Genomic DNA, 22,345 nt, shown 5'->3' with positions numbered 1-22,345 from the left:
GCTGAAAAAAAGAATCAGAAACGTTGCTTACCTTTATTCAGGTTCAAGATGCCATTAGTTCCGACCTGACTCAAACAGCAGCCACCAAATGGTGGGGGTGCCTCTCCTAGATCAAACCAGAAATCAGGAACCAAAGCCCTCCCGGACGAGCGCCCACTTGTAATAAATGACTGGGTCCCAAATAGGATTGCAATTGAAATTTACAATTTATTAAATGAATAGAGGTAAGCAAGCAGCGCTGGGTGCGCCAGGAGTCTCTGCTCCACCAAGACGCACACAAGTTACATCAGGCGGCTGGTTTTTATGCTGCTAGGCTAATACATATTCATTACTACTTCTACAAAAGGCAGGGTTATTCTAATTAGTTCCCAGAATCCAAACCCTCCCACTGGTGCAGGCGTTATCAGTCTCCGGTGGTCCCTCTGGGGGCCGCTCGTACTGAAGGCTCGTAGTCTTCCTCCCAGGCTTTTCTCTTGTCCATCTCCTTTGTCCATCTTGGCTGGATGGCAGACACTTGCATAGTGTCCCATGCAACAGTTGTAATAGTTAGCAGTTATTCTGAAACCCCTTTGTTCTCTTATCCCCTATTGACCCGAATTGCTGGACCATTCCTTTGCAAGATTCAAGAACTATATATATTAACCACTCTGGTTTTCTCAGACTTTTCATCATATCATGCGGCCCTAGCATTGTTCCATATTGACACGAATCAGATGAACTCATTTCACACTGTTAAGCTGTCTTATCACTGCAAGCATATCTCAATACCACCTTCCTTCCCTCTACAGGATGTAACTGCGCAAAAACAACATTTTTATTCCCACAACCTTGATCCCCTTACCCTGAAATCCTTATTCCCCTTAAACCTAACAACTCTAACCACAACCCTAACCCTTATTATCAACCCCCTAACGCTAATGACACTGACCTTAATCCAAACCCCAACCTGCCCCTAACCCCAGACAACCAACAACGAAACACACACACACAAAGATGGAAACTACAAAAAAGGCAAAACCCACGATACAGGCCCCAAATCACAAATACGCAACCAAAATGCTACAGAAAAGCCCCAGATGCAGGCCCCAAATGCTACTGCTAGGCCTCAAAAGCTCAAGATGCATCCCAAAGCAAAAATGCAGGCCCCAAACGTTACAGAAAAGCCCCCAAACCCAGGCTGCACAAGTCTACAAGCAGGCCCCAAACTGCCAACAGAAGCAGGCACCAACCACACCCAGATGCAGACCCCAACTGCCCACAAGCAGCTCCTACCCCACCACCCCCTCCCAAGAACTGGACTCCACCCAGACACTGGCCCAAGACCCGGACCCGACCCCCGCCAACCTCCCTACCCTCCCCCCGACACAGGTGTACAAGCAGCTCACAACCCGCCCCTTCAGAGACCGGTCCCACTCCCCCCACCCCCCCCAAGACACGGGATGCAGAGGTGTACAACCAACTCCCAACTCCCTCCCCCTCAAAGGGAGGCCCCAAAGACCCCCAAATGGAGGCTCCTAGAGTGAACAAACAGCTCCCAACTTCCCCAGGCACAGGCCCACCCCCCCCCCCCCCCCAAACACAGGCCACAGAGGTGTATAAACAGCCCAGACCCCCCTCCAAGACCATGGCCCCTATAGTGTACAAGCAGCTCCCAACCACCCACAGATGCAAGCCCCAACCCTTCTCAAAAGGGAGGCACCTAGAATGCATGAGCAACTCCCAACCAGCCTAAACATAGGTCCAAAAGTGCACAAGCAGCTCCCAACCCCCCTCAAATACAGACCCCAAAAGTGTACAAGTAGCTCCCCCCCAGAGACAGGACCCAAAGGTGTACAACCAGTTCCCAACACCCCTGAGACACAGGCCCCAACCGCCCCCCCAGACACAGCGACCCAAATTCTACAAGCAGCTCCCAACCCCTGCCAGGCAGGCCCCCTACCCTATACAAGCAGCTCCCAATCCTCCCCCCCCCCCCCGAGGGAGGCCCCCAAGGCCCCCACAAACACAGGCCCCTACAGTGTACAGGCAGCTCCCAGCCACCCCCAGATGCTGGCCCCAAAGTTGTACAAACAGCTCCCAGCCACCCTGCAGAAACAGATTCCTACATTGTACAAGCAGTTCCCAGCCCGCTAGACACAGGCCCTGACCCCCCACACATGCAGGCCCCAAAGGTGTACAAGCAGCTCCCACCCCTCCCCCAGACGCAGGTCCCAAGCCCCCCCCCCCAAACACAGGCCCCTACAACCAGCACCCAACCCCCTACCCCCGATGCCAGGCCCAAAGGTGTAGAAGCAGCTCCAAACCTCCTCCCTCAACCCAGGCTCCAACAGTGTACAAGCACCTCCCAACCAACCCTCCCCTTCCCCCCCCCCCCCGCCCCCCGACACAGGCTCCAAAGGAATACAAAGAGCTCCCACCCCTCCCCCAGATGCTGGTCTCAACCCCCCCCCCGCCCCCAGAAGCAGGCCCCAAAGGTGTAGAGTCAGCTCCCAACCCCCTCAATGCCGGCCCCAAGGGTCTACAAGCAGCTCCCCCCTTGCCCCCAGATACCGGCCCCCAGACACAGACCCCAAAAGCCTAATCACAGGCCCTGAACTCTAGAGGCAGGCTCCAAAACCCAGGACAAAGCCCCAGTGGTTCGAGACAGGGCCCAAATCCCAGACACAGGCCCCAAACGCTAAACATATGCCAAAAAAAGTATTAGTGCTGGTGCCAAATGTTACAGACAGGCCCAAAAGCCCGAGATGCTCAAGGCTGAGACGTAACTTGGCTTTCTGAATTACTGGAAAGCAGCTTTCATTCTCAGATAATTGTGTGCAGGCTAGATAGGATGGGGCTTCAGGCACCTCTTCACCTGAGGAAACACTGGTAATTTGCTCCCTTTCTTCTGGTCTCTGGTCTTTGATTTTGTCTGACCCATCTAGGAATTTTACTATGGCAATTCCCATAGCCCTTGGTTACCTTAGTAAGAGTGTCTTGCAGGGGGTCGAGGACCTATCACACACCCACAAATCCTATAGGAATCCCTTCGGTCCTTCACCGGCCAAGTCCCTCACGGGAGATTGGAACCGCGGTTAGAAGACCTCCACAATCGCTTCAGAACTAAGTTCCATCTCAGTCACACTCTTACACACACAGGCAACCGAACCCCACCCAACCGAACGGTATGCGCTTTAAATGCTTACGACTCCGTCATCTTCGTTCGGATCTTCACACACACAGTTACGGGCAAAATATAGTGCTGCAGCTGGCAAGGGAGCTGAAAAAAAGAATCAGAAACGTTGCTTACCTTTATTCAGGTTCAAGATGCCATTAGTTCCGACCTGACTCAAACAGCAGCCACCAAATGGTGGGGGTGCCTCTCCTAGATCAAACCAGAAATCAGGAACCAAAGCCCTCCCGGACGAGCGCCCACTTGTAATAAATGACTGGGTCCCAAATAGGATTGCAATTGAAATTTACAATTTATTAAATGAATAGAGGTAAGCAAGCAGCGCTGGGTGCGCCAGGAGTCTCTGCTCCACCAAGACGCACACAAGTTACATCAGGCGGCTGGTTTTTATGCTGCTAGGCTAATACATATTCATTACTACTTCTACAAAAGGCAGGGTTATTCTAATTAGTTCCCAGAATCCAAACCCTCCCACTGGTGCAGGCGTTATCAGTCTCCGGTGGTCCCTCTGGGGGCCGCTCGTACTGAAGGCTCGTAGTCTTCCTCCCAGGCTTTTCTCTTGTCCATCTCCTTTGTCCATCTTGGCTGGATGGCAGACACTTGCATAGTGTCCCATGCAACAGTTGTAATAGTTAGCAGTTATTCTGAAACCCCTTTGTTCTCTTATCCCCTATTGACCCGAATTGCTGGACCATTCCTTTGCAAGATTCAAGAACTATATATATTAACCACTCTGGTTTTCTCAGACTTTTCATCATATCATGCGGCCCTAGCATTGTTCCATATTGACACGAATCAGATGAACTCATTTCACACTGTTAAGCTGTCTTATCACTGCAAGCATATCTCAATACCACCTTCCTTCCCTCTACAGGATGTAACTGCGCAAAAACAACATTTTTATTCCCACAACCTTGATCCCCTTACCCTGAAATCCTTATTCCCCTTAAACCTAACAACTCTAACCACAACCCTAACCCTTATTATCAACCCCCTAACGCTAATGACACTGACCTTAATCCAAACCCCAAACTGCCCCTAACCCCAGACAACCAACAACGAAACACACACACACAAAGATGGAAACTACAAAAAAGGCAAAACCCACGATACAGGCCCCAAATCACAAATACGCAACCAAAATGCTACAGAAAAGCCCCAGATGCAGGCCCCAAATGCTACTGCTAGGCCTCAAAAGCTCAAGATGCATCCCAAAGCAAAAATGCAGGCCCCAAACGTTACAGAAAAGCCCCCAAACCCAGGCTGCACAAGTCTACAAGCAGGCCCCAAACTGCCAACAGAAGCAGGCACCAACCACACCCAGATGCAGACCCCAACTGCCCACAAGCAGCTCCTACCCCACCACCCCCTCCCAAGAACTGGACTCCACCCAGACACTGGCCCAAGACCCGGACCCGACCCCCGCCAACCTCCCTACCCTCCCCCCGACACAGGTGTACAAGCAGCTCACAACCCGCCCCTTCAGAGACCGGTCCCACTCCCCCCACCCCCCCCAAGACACGGGATGCAGAGGTGTACAACCAACTCCCAACTCCCTCCCCCTCAAAGGGAGGCCCCAAAGACCCCCAAATGGAGGCTCCTAGAGTGAACAAACAGCTCCCAACTTCCCCAGGCACAGGCCCACCCCCCCCCCCCCCCCCCAAACACAGGCCACAGAGGTGTATAAACAGCCCAGACCCCCCTCCAAGACCATGGCCCCTATAGTGTACAAGCAGCTCCCAACCACCCACAGATGCAAGCCCCAACCCTTCTCAAAAGGGAGGCACCTAGAATGCATGAGCAACTCCCAACCAGCCTAAACATAGGTCCAAAAGTGCACAAGCAGCTCCCAACCCCCCTCAAATACAGACCCCAAAAGTGTACAAGTAGCTCCCCCCCAGAGACAGGACCCAAAGGTGTACAACCAGTTCCCAACACCCCTGAGACACAGGCCCCAACCGCCCCCCCAGACACAGCGACCCAAATTCTACAAGCAGCTCCCAACCCCTGCCAGGCAGGCCCCCTACCCTATACAAGCAGCTCCCAATCCTCCCCCCCCCCCCCGAGGGAGGCCCCCAAGGCCCCCACAAACACAGGCCCCTACAGTGTACAGGCAGCTCCCAGCCACCCCCAGATGCTGGCCCCAAAGTTGTACAAACAGCTCCCAGCCACCCTGCAGAAACAGATTCCTACATTGTACAAGCAGTTCCCAGCCCGCTAGACACAGGCCCTGACCCCCCACACATGCAGGCCCCAAAGGTGTACAAGCAGCTCCCACCCCTCCCCCAGACGCAGGTCCCAAGCCCCCCCCCCCAAACACAGGCCCCTACAACCAGCACCCAACCCCCTACCCCCGATGCCAGGCCCAAAGGTGTAGAAGCAGCTCCAAACCTCCTCCCTCAACCCAGGCTCCAACAGTGTACAAGCACCTCCCAACCAACCCTCCCCTTCCCCCCCCCCCCCGCCCCCCGACACAGGCTCCAAAGGAATACAAAGAGCTCCCACCCCTCCCCCAGATGCTGGTCTCAACCCCCCCCCCGCCCCCAGAAGCAGGCCCCAAAGGTGTAGAGTCAGCTCCCAACCCCCTCAATGCCGGCCCCAAGGGTCTACAAGCAGCTCCCCCCTTGCCCCCAGATACCGGCCCCCAGACACAGACCCCAAAAGCCTAATCACAGGCCCTGAACTCTAGAGGCAGGCTCCAAAACCCAGGACAAAGCCCCAGTGGTTCGAGACAGGGCCCAAATCCCAGACACAGGCCCCAAACGCTAAACATATGCCAAAAAAAGTATTAGTGCTGGTGCCAAATGTTACAGACAGGCCCAAAAGCCCGAGATGCTCAAGGCTGAGACGTAACTTGGCTTTCTGAATTACTGGAAAGCAGCTTTCATTCTCAGATAATTGTGTGCAGGCTAGATAGGATGGGGCTTCAGGCACCTCTTCACCTGAGGAAACACTGGTAATTTGCTCCCTTTCTTCTGGTCTCTGGTCTTTGATTTTGTCTGACCCATCTAGGAATTTTACTATGGCAATTCCCATAGCCCTTGGTTACCTTAGTAAGAGTGTCTTGCAGGGGGTCGAGGACCTATCACACACCCACAAATCCTACAGGAATCCCTTCGGTCCTTCACCGGCCAAGTCCCTCACGGGAGATTGGAACCGCGGTTAGAAGACCTCCACAATCGCTTCAGAACTAAGTTCCATCTCAGTCACACTCTTACACACACAGGCAACCGAACCCCACCCAACCAAACGGTATGCGCTTTAAATGCTTACGACTCCGTCATCTTCGTTCGGATCTTCACACACACAATTATGGGCAAAATATAGTGCTGCAGCTGGCAAGGGAGCTGAAAAAAAGAATCAGAAACTTTGCTTACCTTTATTCAGGTTTAAGATGCCATTAGTTCCGACCTGACTCAAACAGCAGCCACCAAATGGTGGGGGTGCCTCTCCTAGATCAAACCAGAAATCAGGAACCAAAGCCCTCCCGGACGAGAGCCCACTTGTAATAAATGACTGGGTCCCAAATAGGATTGCAATTGAAATTTACAATTTATTAAATGAATAGAGGTAAGCAAGCAGCGCTGGGTGCGCCAGGAGTCTCTGCTCCACCAAGACACACACAAGTTACATTAGGCGGCTGGTTTTTATGCTGCTAGGCTAATACATATTCATTACTACTTCTACAAAAGGCAGGGTTATTCTAATTAGTTCCCAGAATCCAAACCCTCCCACTGGTGCAGGCGTTATCAGTCTCCGGTGGTCCCTCTGGGGGCCGCTCGTACTGAAGGCTCGTAGTATTCCTCCCAGGCTTTTCTCTTGTCCATCTCCTTTGTCCATCTTGGCTGGATGGCAGACACTTGCATAGTGTCCCATGCAACAGTTGTAATAGTTAGCAGTTATTCTGAAACCCCTTTGTTCTCTTATCCTCTATTGACCCGAATTGCTGGACCATTCCTTTGCAAGATTCAAGAACTATATATATTAACCACTCTGGTTTTCTCAGACTTTTCATCATATCATGCGGCCCTAGCATTGTTCCATATTGACACGAATCAGATGAACTCATTTCACACTGTTAAGCTGTCTTATCACTGCAAGCATATCTCAATACCACCTTCCTTCCCTCTACAGGATGTAACTGCGCAAAAACAACATTTTTATTCCCACAACCTTGATCCCCTTACCCTGAAATCCTTATTCCCCTTAAACCTAACAACTCTAACCACAACCCTAACCCTTATTATCAACCCCCTAACGCTAATGACACTGACTTTAATCCAAACCCCAACCTGCCCCTAACCCCAGACAACCAACAACGAAACACACACACACAAAGATGGAAACTACAAAAAAGGCAAAACCCACGATACAGGCCCCAAATCACAAATACGCAACCAAAATGCTACAGAAAAGCCCCAGATGCAGGCCCCAAATGCTACTGCTAGGCCTCAAAAGCTCAAGATGCATCCCAAAGCAAAAATGCAGGCCCCAAACGTTACAGAAAAGCCCCCAAACCCAGGCTGCACAAGTCTACAAGCAGGCCCCAAACTGCCAACAGAAGCAGGCACCAACCACACCCAGATGCAGACCCCAACTGCCCACAAGCAGCTCCTACCCCACCACCCCCTCCCAAGAACTGGACTCCACCCAGACACTGGCCCAAGACCCGGGCCCGCCCCCCGCCATCCCCCCTACCCTCCCCCCCGACACAGGTGTACAAGCAGCTCACAACCCGCCCCTTCAGAGACCGGTCCCACTCCCCCCCCCCTCCCCAAGACATGGGATGCGGAGGTGTACAACCAACTCCCAACTCCCTCCCCCTCAAAGGGAGGCCCCAAAGACCCCCAAATGGAGGCTCCTAGAGTGAACAAGCACCTCCCAACTCCCCCAGGCACAGGCCCACCCCCCCCCCCAAACACAGGCCACAGAGGTGTATAAACAGCCCAGACCCCCCTCCAAGACCATGGCCCCTATAGTGTACAAGCAGCTCCCAACCACCCACAGATGCAGGCCCCAACCCTTCTCAAAAGGGAGGCACCTAGAATGCATGAGCAACTCCCAACCCCCCTCAAATAAAGACCCCAAAAGTGTACAAGTAGCTCCCCCCCAGAGACAGGACCCAAAGGTGTACAACCAGTTCCCAACACCCCTGAGACACAGGCCCCAACCCCCTCCCCAGACACAGGGACCCAAATTCTACAAGCAGCTCCCAACCCCTCCAGGCAGGCCCCCTACCCTATACAAGCAGCTCCCAATCCTCCCCCCCCCCCCCGAGGGAGGCCCCCAAGGCCCCCACAAACACAGGCCCCTACAGTGTACAGGCAGCTCCCAGCCACCCCCAGATGCTGGCCCCAAAGTTGTACAAACAGCTCCCAGCCACCCTGCAGAAACAGATTCCTACATTGTACAAGCAGTTCCCAGCCCGCTAGACACAGGCCCTGACCCCCCACACATGCAGGCCCCAAAGGTGTACAAGCAGCTCCCACCCCTCCCCCAGACGCAGGTCCCAAGCCCCCCCCCCCAAACACAGGCCCCTACAACCAGCACCCAACCCCCTACCCCCGATGCCAGGCCCAAAGGTGTAGAAGCAGCTCCAAACCTCCTCCCTCAACCCAGGCTCCAACAGTGTACAAGCACCTCCCAACCAACCCTCCCCTTCCCCCTCCCCCCCGCCCCCCGACACAGGCTCCAAAGGAATACAAAGAGCTCCCACCCCTCCCCCAGATGCTGGTCTCAACCCCCCCCCCGCCCCCAGAAGCAGGCCCCAAAGGTGTAGAGTCAGCTCCCAACCCCCTCAATGCCGGCCCCAAGGGTCTACAAGCAGCTCCCCCCTTGCCCCCAGATACCGGCCCCCAGACACAGACCCCAAAAGCCTAATCACAGGCCCTGAACTCTAGAGGCAGGCTCCAAAACCCAGGACAAAGCCCCAGTGGTTCGAGACAGGGCCCAAATCCCAGACACAGGCCCCAAACGCTAAACATATGCCAAAAAAAGTATTAGTGCTGGTGCCAAATGTTACAGACAGGCCCAAAAGCCCGAGATGCTCAAGGCTGAGACGTAACTTGGCTTTCTGAATTACTGGAAAACAGCTTTCATTCTCAGATAATTGTGTGCAGGCTAGATAGGATGGGGCTTCAGGCACCTCTTCACCTGAGAAAACACACTGCCATCAGGCACCGCTGTGCCAGACAAGCTTGTTCTGCTAGAACACCCTACTCAGATGCACTGTGGCATTCAAGTGAACTGCTTTCATGCAAATATAACGACTGATGTTACAACCCACCTTGCCTGTGGCACCTGATGAACAGAAGAGTAAGCCACCGCAGCGCTTCAAAACCATCCCTGCACGTGCCGCTCCTTGTCGCTCTCTGGCCTTATCTCATATCCTTATCCACTTCTGTGGAGAGCCTGCCACGGCACCTGCAAAGCAAGACGGACACCTTTCATAGTCACCTTGTGCTACTTGGTCGTTCTGCTCCAACCCAGCTCATGACCAGCCCCTCTTCTTACACAGCTCTTCAGAGTGCAGTTTGCTCCTTTGAGCCTGTGCGAGACACCTGTGAAAGAAAAAGAAACGCATAGGCCGATGCAGCATCCAAAGACACAGCACAACTAGGTAAGTTACTCTCATCTGCTCCCTTACCTCTGCCGCTTACCAGCCTCCGAGGCAGATGCTTCAATCTACCCTCTTCAAACAGCTACAGCACCTCTAAAAGACAGAGGGGATGCTTAGAGGAACAGTGAGACCTACAACACAACAACTGCTACATCTGTTCCTCACTCACCTTGCCAGAGGCAGCTCTGCGTGTGACGTCCCAGGTTGTACACTGCGTTACCTAACCCTTACCGTAACCCTTACCCTAACCCTTCTCACCCTTACCATTACCCAAATCCTTACCTTTACTTTTTCCTTACCCTTACTCTTTCCTTTAACCATAACCTTACCCTTACCCTATACCTTACTCCAACCCTTCCCCTTACCTTCCCCTTCCCCTTCCCCTTCCCCTTAACCTAACCCTAAAGCTGAAAGCTTACCGTAAACCTTACCCTTTCTGCTACACTTACCCTTAGCCTAAATCTAAACCTTACACTTACCCTTAGCCTAACCCTCACCCTTACCATTACCCATACCCTTATTCTTACTCTTATCCTAACCCTTACCTTTACACTTACGGTTACCATTAACCTTACCCTTACCCTAACACTTATCCTTAACCTAACCCTTACCCTAAGCCTTACACTTACTCTTAACATTAACCTTACCCTTAACCTTTAGCTAATACTTAATCTTACGTTTTTCTCACCCTAACCCTATAATTAACCATAACCATTACGCTAACACTTAACCTTACCCTTACAATAAGCCACACAACAACACTTAAATGTACACTTACGCTTAAACTTGCCCTAGCAATTACTCGTACAATTAAAATATTAATTAATTAAATTAAAAAATTTTAATTTAAAATAAATTGAATTAAAAAATTTAAATACCCTTATCCTTATACCTTATCCTTAACCCTCACCCTTATCTTTACCAATACCCTTACTCTTACACTTATTCTTATACATACAACTTACCCTTTTCCTAACACTTAACCCTAACCTAACTCTAACCCTAAACCTTACCTGAACCCTTTCCAGGACGCTTACATTAACCCTTACCCTTAACCTAAACCTTACACTTGCTCTTAACCTTAACCTAATACTTACCTTTACGTTTTCCTCACACTAACCCTAAAATTAACCCTAACCATTACCCTAACAGTTACCCCTAACCTAACCCTTACTCTAACACTTACAGTGACCCGTACACTTAAACATACCCTTACACTTACTCTTACCCTAACCCTTACCCTTATCATAACCCATACTCTAACACATACTTCCACCCGTACCCTTACGCTTTCCGTTACCCTAACTCTTACTCTTACCCTTACCCTTACCCTTACCCTTACCCTTACCCTTACTCTTACCCTATCCCTTACCCAATCCCTTACCCTATCCCTTACCCTTAACCTAACCCTAAACCTTACCCTTATCCTAACACTTACCCTTACCGTAAACCTTACCCTTTCTGCTACACTTACCCTTAGCGTAAATCTAAACCTTACACTTAACCTTAGCCTAACCCTCACCCTTACCATTACCCATACCCTTATTCTTACTCTTACCCTAACCCTTACCTTTACACTTACGGTTACCATTAACCTTACCCTTACCCTAACACTTATCCTTAACCTAACCCTTACCCTAAACCTTACCCCAACCCTTACCCTGACCCTTACATTAACCCTAACCCTTACCCTAAACCTTACACTTACTCTTAACCTTAACCTTAGCTGTAACCTAATACTTACCCTTACGTTTCCCTCACCCTAACCCTAAAATTAACCCTAACCATTACCCTAACACTTAACCTTACCCTAACCCTAAAATTACTCGTACAATTACCCTTACGCTTACCCTTACCCTTAACCTAAGCCTAAACCATACAGTAAACCTTACCCTTTCTGCTACACTTACCCTTAGCCTAAATCTAAACCTTACTCTTACCCTTAGCCTAATCTTTACCCTTAACCTAACCCTAACCCTAAACCTTATCCCAGCCCTTACCCTGACCCTTACATTAACCCTAACACTTACCCTATAACTTACACTTACTCTTAACCGTAACCTTACCCTTAACCATTACCCTAACACTTACCCTTACGTTTCCCTCAACCTAACCCGAAAATTAACCCTAACCATTACCCTAACACTTACCCTTACCCTAACCCTAACCGTAACTCTAACCCTTACTGTAACCCTTACCCTGACCCGTACCCTTACACTTACCCTTACCCTAAGCCTTTCCCTTACCATGACCCATACCCTAACACGTACTTGTAGCCTTAACCTTACCGTTCCCCTTACCCTTACCTTTACTGTCTCTGTTAGCCTTACACTTACACTTAACATAAACCTTAACCTTAACCTAACCCTTATCATAAGCCATACAACAACACTTACATGTAAATTTACGCTTGACTTACCCTAGCAATTACTCGTACAATTACCCTTAACCTTACTATTAAGCTAACCCTAAACCTTACCCTTATGATAACACTTACCCTTATCCTAAACCTTACCCTTTCTGCTGCACTTACCGTTTGCCTAATTCTAAATCTTACCCTAACCCTCACCCTTACCTAAATCTAACCATTACGCTAGCCCTCACCCTTACCCTTACCATTATACTTACTTTTACCCTTAACCTAAACCTTACCCCAACCGTTACCCTGACCCTTACATTAACCCTAACCCTAACCCTAACCCTAACCCTAACCCTAACCCTGACCCTGACCCTGACCCTGACCCTGACCCTGACCCTGACCCTAACCCTAACCCTAACCCTAACCCTAACCCTTACTCTAAACCTAACCCTTAACCTAAACCTTACACTTAATCTTATCTTTAACCTTACCCTTAAACTAATACATACCCTTACGTTTCCCTCATCATAACCCTAAAATTAACCGTAACCATTACCCTAACACTTATACTTACCTAACCCTAAACCTTACTCTAACTTTTACCCTGAGCCAGAACCTTAGACTTCCCCTTACCCTTCCCCTTACGCTTACCCTTACCCTAACCCTTACCCTTACACTTACGGTTACCATTAACCTTACCCTTACCCTAACACTTACTCTTACCCTATCCCTTACACTTATCTTATCCATACAAATTACGCTTTCCCTAACACTTAACCTTAACCTAACCCTAACCCTAAACCTTACCTGAACCCTTACCCTGACCCTTACATTAACCCTTACCCTAAAACTTACACTTAACCTTAACCTTACCCTTAACCTTAACCTAATACTTACCCTTACTTTTCCCTCAGCCTAACCCTAAAATTAACCCTAACCATTACCCCTACACTTACCCTTACCCTAACCCTTACCCTTACCATAACCCATACTCTAACACATACTTCTACCCGTACCCGTACCCTTACGGTAACCCTTACCCTTACCGTAACCCTTACCCTTACCCTACCCTTACCCTTACCCTTACCCTTACCCTTACCCTTTCCCTTTCCCTTACTCTTACCCTTACCCTTACCCTATCCCTTACCCTTACCCTAACCCTAAACCTTACCCTTATCCTAACACTTACCCTTACCGGAAACCTTACCCTTTCTTCTACCATTACCCATACCCTTATTCTTACCCTTACCATAACCCTTACCTTTACACTTACGGTTACCATTAACCTTACCCTTACCCTAACACTTATCCTTAACCTAACCCTTACGCTAAACCTTACCCCAACCCTTATCCTGACCCTTACATTAACCCTAACCCTTACCCTAAACCTTACACTTACTCTTAACCTTACCCTTTACATTAACCTAATACTTACGCATACGTTTTCCTGATTTTAACCCTTAAACTAATCCTAACCATTACCCTAACACTTAACCTTACCCTAACCCTAACCCTAACCCTTACTCTAACCCTTACCCTGACCCGTACCCTTACACTTACCCTTACCCTTACCCTTTTACTTACCCTAATTCTTACCCATACCATAACCCATACCCTAACACATATTTGTACCCTTAACCTTACCGTTACCCTTAACCTTACCCTTACCCTTACTCTATCCGTTACCCTTAAGCTTACTCTTTACATAAACCTTACTTTTGACCTTACCCTTACCATAAGCCATACAACAACACTTACATGTACACTTACGCTTACACTTACCCTAGCAATTCCTAGTACAATTACCCTTACCCTTACCCTTACCCTTAACCTAAGCCGAAACCTTAAACCTTACAGTAAACCTTACCCTTTCTGCTACATTTACCCTTAGCCTAAATCTAAACCTTACTTTAAATCTTACTAAACATTACTTTAAATCTTACCCTTACTGTAACTCTCACCCTTATCATTACCAATACCCTTTCTCTTACCCTTACCCTAACCCTTCTCCTTACACTTACTGTTACCTTTAACATTACCCTTACCCTAACACTTACACTTATCCTTATCCATGCCCTTACCCTTACCCTAATCCTTACCCTTAACCTAACCCTAACCCTAAACCTTATCCCAGCCCTTACCCTGACCCTTACATTAACCCTAACCCTTACCCTAAAACTTACACTTACTCTTAACCGTAACCTTACCCTTAACATTAACCTAATACTTACCCTTACGTTTCCCTCACCCTAACCCTAAAATTAACCCTAACCATTACCCTAACACTTACCCTTACCCTAACCCTAACCGTAATCTCTAACCCTTACTCTAACCCTTACCCTGACCCGTACCCTTACCCTAAGCCTTTCCCTTAGCATAACCCATACCCTAACACGTACTTGTAGCCTTAACCTTACCGTTCCCCTTACCCTTACCCTTACCTTTACTGTCTCCGTTACCCTTACACTTACACTTACACTTAACATAAACCTTAACCTTAACCTAACCCTTATCATAAGCCATACAACAACACTTACATGTGCACTTACGCTTGTACTTACCCTAGCAATTACTCGTACAATTACCCTTAACCTTACTATTAAGCTAACCCTAAACCTTACCCTTATCCTAACACTTACCCTTATCCTAAACCTTACCCTTTCTGCTACACTTACCCTTTGCCTAATTCTAAATCTTACCCTAACCCTCACCCTTACCTAAATCTAACCATTACCCTAACCTTCACTCTTACCCTTACCATTATACTTACTTTTACCCTTAACCTAAACCTTACCCCAACCCTTACCCTGACCCTTACATTATCCCTAACCCTTACCCTAACCCTAACCCTAACCCTAACCCTAACCCTAACCCTAACCCTAACCCTTACTCTAACCTTAACCCTTAACCTAAACCTTACACTTAACCTTAACTTTAACCTTACCCTTAAACTAATACATACCCTTACGTTTCCCTCATCATAACCCTAAAATTAACCGTAACCATTACCCTAACACTTATCCTTACCGAACCCTAACCCTAACCCTTACTCTAACTTTTACCCTGACCCGGACCCTTAGACTTCCCCTTCCCCTTCCCCTTCCCCTTCCCCTTCCCCTTCCCCTTCCCCTTCCCCTTCCCCTTCCACTTCCCCTTACTCTTACCCTTACCCTAACACTTACGGTTACCATTAATCTTACCCTTACCCTAACACTTACCCTTACCCTATTCCTTACACTTATCCTTATCCATACAACTTCCGCTTACCCTAACACTTAACCTTAACCTAACCCTAACCCTAAACCTTACCTGAACCCTTACCCTGACCCTTACATTAACCCTTACCCTAAAACTTACACTTAACCTTAACTTTACCCTTAACCTTAACCTAATACTTACCCTTACGTTTCCCACACCCTAACCCTAAAATTAACTCTAACCATTACCCCAACACTTACCCTTACCCTAACCCTTACCCTTACCATAACCCATACTCTAACACATACCTCTACCCGTACCCATACCCTTACGGTAACCCTTACCCTTACCGTAACACTTACCCTTACTGTTACCGTTACCATTGCCCTTACCCTTACCCTTACCCTTACCCTTACTCTTACCCTTACCCTATACCTTACCCTTAACCTAACCTTAAAGCTTACCCTTATCCTAACACTTACCCTTACTGTAAACCTTACCCTTTCTGCTACATTTACCCTTAGCGTAAATCTAAACCTTACACTTACCCTTAGCCTAACCCTCAGCCTTACCATTACCCATACCCTTATTCTTACCCTTTCCCGAACCCTTACCTTTACACTTACGGTTACCATTAACCTTACCCTTACCCTAACACTTATCCTTAACCTAACCCTTACCCTAAACCTTACCCCAACCCTTACCCTGACCCTTACATTAACCCAAACCCTTACCCTAAACCTTACACTTACTCTTAACCTTAACCTTACCCTTAACATTAACCTAATACTTACGCATACGTTTTCCTGACTTTAACCCTAAAACTAACCCTAACCATTACCCTAACACTTAACCTTACCCTAACCCTAACCCTAACCATTACTCTAACCCTTACCCTGACCTGTACCCTTACACTTACCCTTACCCTTATACTCACCCTAATTCTTACCCATACCATAACCCATACCCTAACACATATTTGTACCCTTAACCTTACCGTTACCCTTAACCTTACCGTTACCCTTACTCTATCCCTTACCCTTACGCTTACCCTTAACATAAACCTTACCCTTGACCTTACCCTTACCATAAGCCATACAACAACAATAATGGAATAATGGCGCTCCAAACCCTAACCCCAAAACATTAAGACGCAAAAAACCCTAACCCAAAAACTTAGGGTAATACACCATAAATGTTTGTTCATTGTCTTATCTGTAGCAAATAGCATAGGCTGAGTCGAGGATCTCAGTACAGTAGCATTATTATTCGAGATTACAATGGCGGGTGTCCCACAAGCAGGAGGGTGCCTACTAATTCCATACACAGTTTATACACTTTTTTTTTCTGCCGAGGACCGGGACCCTCCCCTGTTTCCCCTTTAACTGTGCTATTCAAGGTTCATAATCTAGCTGGTGCTTCACAGAAAATACACAGCTGCTGGCCTGTTACAAGTCACATTTCTTTTGAGGTTTTTACTCTTTGAGGTGGTAATGTTTCTTACGCCGTGATTTCCACCTAATTGCTGTAAGGATTCTGGTTGTCTGCGTTTTACAAGGTTGTCTGTTATAATAAATAAAAGTCCCAAATAGGATTACAATCAAAGTTTACAATTCACTGAATGAATAGAGGTAAGCAAACAGTGCTGGGTACGCCGGCAGTCTCTGCTCCACCAAGACGCGCACCAGTTATACACCAGTTACCTCCCTTAAGGGATATAGAGAAGCCCTCTCAGATACATCCGTCCTACTTCTCCTGCATGTGGCCGGAGGTCGGTCTAATTCTGGTGCTGTTGGTGGTGGAAGCTGGGGCAACGGTGGTACTGGTGGCGATACCACAGCCACCGGAGGGGGAGCCGCCGGGGGTGGATTGTTAGGATATGGAGGTGGTAGCTTATCCAACGGCTCACGTTTATCTTCTTTTTCTTTTTCATGTTCTTCTTGTTCTTCAAATTTCTTACCTGCTTTTAGTGTAAATATTGAGGCTGGAAAAGGACCTGAAGTCTTCCTGATCCATAATCCTGCATAATCACTTTCTTCCTGGCTAAAAGGTTCCTTTGAATTAACATGGATATTTAAGGCCTGGCAAATCCAGTCTTCGAAGGATCCAAAAACAGGCCAAAAGACATGTAGTCTTAAAGGCTCCTTTGGCCATTCTGTCACACAATACTGGACCATTTTTAATTTACTTTTTCCTTTTCTGGGGTCCCTATCATTCCAATTTCGAATCGTTATTCCTAATGGACTTTCTGGTGGTATGACTGGTAATTTGCTCCCTTTCTTCTGGTCTCTGGTCTTCGATTTTGTCTGACCCATCTAGGAATTTTACTCTGGCAATTCCCACAGCCCTTGGTTACCTTAGTAAGAGTGTCTTGCAGGGGGTCGAGGACCTATCACACACCCACAAATCCTATAGGAATCCCTTCGGTCCTTCACCGGCCAAGTCCCTCGCGGGAGATTGGAACTGCGGTTAGAAGACCTCCACAATCGCTTCAGAACTAAGTTCCATCTCAGTCACACTCTTACACACACAGGCAACCGAACCCCACCCAACCGAACGGTATACGCTTTAAATGCTTACGACTCCGTCATCTTCGTTCGGATCTTCACACACACAGTTACGGGCAAAATATAGTGCTGCAGCTGGCAAGGGAGCTGAAAAAAAGAATCAGAAACGTTGCTTACCTTTATTCAGGTTCAAGATGCCATTAGTTCCGACCTGACTCAAACAGCAGCCACCAAATGGTGGGGGTGCCTCTCCTAGATCAAACCAGAAATCAGGAACCAAAGCCCTCCCGGACGAGCGCCCACTTGTAATAAATGACTGGGTCCCAAATAGGATTGCAATTGAAATTTACAATTTATTAAATGAATAGAGGTAAGCAAGCAGCGCTGGGTGCGCCAGGAGTCTCTGCTCCACCAAGACGCACACAAGTTACATCAGGCGGCTGGTTTTTATGCTGCTAGGCTAATACATATTCATTACTACTTCTACAAAAGGCAGGGTTATTCTAATTAGTTCCCAGAATCCAAACCCTCCCACTGGTGCAGGCGTTATCAGTCTCCGGTGGTCCCTCTGGGGGCCGCTCGTACTGAAGGCTCGTAGTCTTCCTCCCAGGCTTTTCTCTTGTCCATCTCCTTTGTCCATCTTGGCTGGATGGCAGACACTTGCATAGTGTCCCATGCAACAGTTGTAATAGTTAGCAGTTATTCTGAAACCCCTTTGTTCTCTTATCCTCTATTGACCCGAATTGCTGGACCATTCCTTTGCAAGATTCAAGAACTATATATATTAACCACTCTGGTTTTCTCAGACTTTTCATCATATCATGCGGCCCTAGCATTGTTCCATATTGACACGAATCAGATGAACTCATTTCACACTGTTAAGCTGTCTTATCACTGCAAGCATATCTCAATACCACCTTCCTTCCCTCTACAGGATGTAACTGCGCAAAAACAACATTTTTATTCCCACAACCTTGATCCCCTTACCCTGAAATCCTTATTCCCCTTAAACCTAACAACTCTAACCACAACCCTAACCCTTATTATCAACCCCCTAACGCTAATGACACTGACCTTAATCCAAACCCCAAACTGCCCCTAACCCCAGACAACCAACAACGAAACACACACACACAAAGATGGAAACTACAAAAAAGGCAAAACCCACGATACAGGCCCCAAATCACAAATACGCAACCAAAATGCTACAGAAAAGCCCCAGATGCAGGCCCCAAATGCTACTGCTAGGCCTCAAAAGCTCAAGATGCATCCCAAAGCAAAAATGCAGGCCCCAAACGTTACAGAAAAGCCCCCAAACCCAGGCTGCACAAGTCTACAAGCAGGCCCCAAACTGCCAACAGAAGCAGGCACCAACCACACCCAGATGCAGACCCCAACTGCCCACAAGCAGCTCCTACCCCACCACCCCCTCCCAAGAACTGGACTCCACCCAGACACTGGCCCAAGACCCGGACCCGACCCCCGCCAACCTCCCTACCCTCCCCCCGACACAGGTGTACAAGCAGCTCACAACCCGCCCCTTCAGAGACCGGTCCCACTCCCCCCACCCCCCCCAAGACACGGGATGCGGAGGTGTACAACCAACTCCCAACTCCCTCCCCCTCAAAGGGAGGCCCCAAAGACCCCCAAATGGAGGCTCCTAGAGTGAACAAACAGCTCCCAACTTCCCCAGGCACAGGCCCACCCCCCCCCCCCCCAAACACAGGCCACAGAGGTGTATAAACAGCCCAGACCCCCCTCCAAGACCATGGCCCCTATAGTGTACAAGCAGCTCCCAACCACCCACAGATGCAGGCCCCAACCCTTCTCAAAAGGGAGGCACCTAGAATGCATGAGCAACTCCCAACCAGCCTAAACATAGGTCCAAAAGTGCACAAGCAGCTCCCAACCCCCCTCAAATACAGACCCCAAAAGTGTACAAGTAGCTCCCCCCAAAGACATGACCCAAAGGTGTACAACCAGTTCCCAACACCCCTGAGACACAGGCCCCAACCGCCCCCCCAGACACAGCGACCCAAATTCTACAAGCAGCTCCCAACCCCTGCCAGGCAGGCCCCCTACCCTATACAAGCAGCTCCCAATCCTCCCCCCCCCCCCCGAGGGAGGCCCCCAAGGCCCCCACAAACACAGGCCCCTACAGTGTACAGGCAGCTCCCAGCCACCCCCAGATGCTGGCCCCAAAGTTGTACAAACAGCTCCCAGCCACCCTGCAGAAACAGATTCCTACATTGTACAAGCAGTTCCCAGCCCGCTAGACACAGGCCCTGACCCCCCACACATGCAGGCCCCAAAGGTGTACAAGCAGCTCCCACCCCTCCCCCAGACGCAGGTCCCAAGCCCCCCCCCCCAAACACAGGCCCCTACAACCAGCACCCAACCCCCTACCCCCGATGCCAGGCCCAAAGGTGTAGAAGCAGCTCCAAACCTCCTCCCTCAACCCAGGCTCCAACAGTGTACAAGCACCTCCCAACCAACCCTCCCCTTCCCCCCCCCCCCCCCGCCCCCCGACACAGGCTCCAAAGGAATACAAAGAGCTCCCACCCCTCCCCCAGATGCTGGTCTCAACCCCCCCCCCGCCCCCAGAAGCAGGCCCCAAAGGTGTAGAGTCAGCTCCCAACCCCCTCAATGCTGGCCCCAAGGGTCTACAAGCAGCTCCCCCCTTGCCCCCAGATACCGGCCCCCAGACACAGACCCCAAAAGCCTAATCACAGGCCCTGAACTCTAGAGGCAGGCTCCAAAACCCAGGACAAAGCCCCAGTGGTTCGAGACAGGGCCCAAATCCCAGACACAGGCCCCAAACGCTAAACATATGCCAAAAAAAGTATTAGTGCTGGTGCCAAATGTTACAGACAGGCCCAAAAGCCCGAGATGCTCAAGGCTGAGACGTAACTTGGCTTTCTGAATTACTGGAAAGCAGCTTTCATTCTCAGATAATTGTGTGCAGGCTAGATAGGATGGGGCTTCAGGCACCTCTTCACCTGAGGAAACACACTGCCATCAGGCACCGCTGTGCCAGACAAGCTTGTTCTGCTAGAACACCCTACTCAGATGCACTGTGGCATTCAAGTGAACTGCTTTCATGCAAATATAACGACTGATGTTACAACCCACCTTGCCTGTGGCACCTGATGAACAGAAGAGTAAGCCACCGCAGCGCTTCAAAACCATCCCTGCACGTGCCGCTCCTTGTCGCTCTCTGGCCTTATCTCATATCCTTATCCACTTCTGTGGAGAGCCTGCCACGGCACCTGCAAAGCAAGACGGACACCTTTCATAGTCACCTTGTGCTACTTGGTCGTTCTGCTCCAACCCAGCTCATGACCAGCCCCTCTTCTTACACAGCTCTTCAGAGTGCAGTTTGCTCCTTTGAGCCTGTGCGAGACACCTGTGAAAGAAAAAGAAACGCATAGGCCGATGCAGCATCCAAAGACACAGCACAACTAGGTAAGTTACTCTCATCTGCTCCCTTACCTCTGCCGCTTACCAGGCCCCGAGGCAGATGCTTCAATCTACCCTCTTCAAACAGCTACAACACCTCTAAAAGACAAAGAGGGGATGCTTAGAGGAACAGTGAGACCTACAACACAACAACTGCTACATCTGTTCCTCACTCACCTTGCCAGAGGCAGCTCTGCGTGTGACGTCCCAGGTTGTACACTGCGTTACCTAACCCTTACCGTAACCCTTACCCTAACCCTTCTCACCCTTACCATTACCCAAATCCTTACCTTTACTTTTTCCTTACCCTTACTCTTTCCTTTAACCATAACCTTACCCTTACCCTATACCTTACTCCAACCCTTCCCCTTACCTTCCCCTTCCCCTTACACTTAACCTAACCCTTACCCTTCTGCTTCCCCTAAAACATATCCTAACACATTCCCTTACCCTTACACTTACCCTAACCCTTTCTATTACCCTTACACTTACTCTTGCCCTAATCCTTGCTTGCACCCTTACACTTATCCTAACCCTTACCCTTACCCTTACTCAAACCCTTACTCTAACCCTTACCCTGACCCGTACCCTTACCCTTACCCGTACCCTTAACCTAACCCTAAACCTTAAACCTTACCGTAAACCTTACCCTTTCTGCTACACTTATCCTTAGCCTAAATCTAAACCTTACACTTACTCTTAGCATAACCCTCACCCTTACCATTACCCATACCCTTATCCTTACCCTAACCCTTACCTTTACACTTACGGTTACCATTAACCTTACACTTACCCTAACACTTATCCTGAACCTAACCCTTACCCTAAACCTTACCCCAACCTTTACCCTGACCCTTACATTAACCCTAACCCTTACCCTAAACCTTACACTTACTCTTAACATTAACCTTACCCTTAACCTTAAGCTAATACTTAACCTTACGTTTTTCTCACCCTAACCCTATAATTAACCATAACCATTACGCTAACACTTAACCTTACCCTTAAAATAAGCCATACAACAACACTTA

At 49.0% G+C, this 22,345-nt stretch overlaps 2 long non-coding RNA genes across 4 annotated transcripts; both read right to left on the bottom strand.

The window, feature by feature from the left end:
* Positions 1-3,485: 3,485 nt before the first annotated feature.
* On the bottom strand, positions 3,486-9,734 carry LOC311436319. 2 transcript variants are annotated; one of them, XR_014692754.1, is made up of 3 exons: positions 9,686-9,734; positions 9,459-9,595; positions 3,486-3,771 (listed from the first exon to the last, which is right to left on the bottom strand). It is a non-coding gene; the product is annotated as an uncharacterized lncRNA (long non-coding RNA). The 2 variants fall into 2 exon arrangements; XR_014692755.1 differs by lacking the exon at positions 3,486-3,771 and adding an exon at positions 6,706-7,031.
* An 82-nt stretch (positions 9,735-9,816) lies between these two features.
* Positions 9,817-21,263, bottom strand: LOC311436317. Of its 2 annotated transcripts, none has more exons than XR_014692751.1 (3): positions 21,215-21,263; positions 20,988-21,124; positions 9,817-9,884 (listed from the first exon to the last, which is right to left on the bottom strand). It is a non-coding gene; the product is annotated as an uncharacterized lncRNA (long non-coding RNA). The 2 variants fall into 2 exon arrangements; XR_014692752.1 differs by lacking the exon at positions 9,817-9,884 and adding an exon at positions 18,229-18,514.
* Between the last annotated feature and the right edge of the window lie 1,082 nt (positions 21,264-22,345).

Source organism: Aythya ferina (genome assembly GCF_964211825.1).
Source record: "Aythya ferina genome assembly, chromosome: 4".
Lineage (NCBI taxonomy): Eukaryota > Metazoa > Chordata > Aves > Anseriformes > Anatidae > Aythya > Aythya ferina.
Note: the sequence above shows the minus strand (reverse complement) of the source record. Positions and strands in the feature narration are given on the sequence as shown.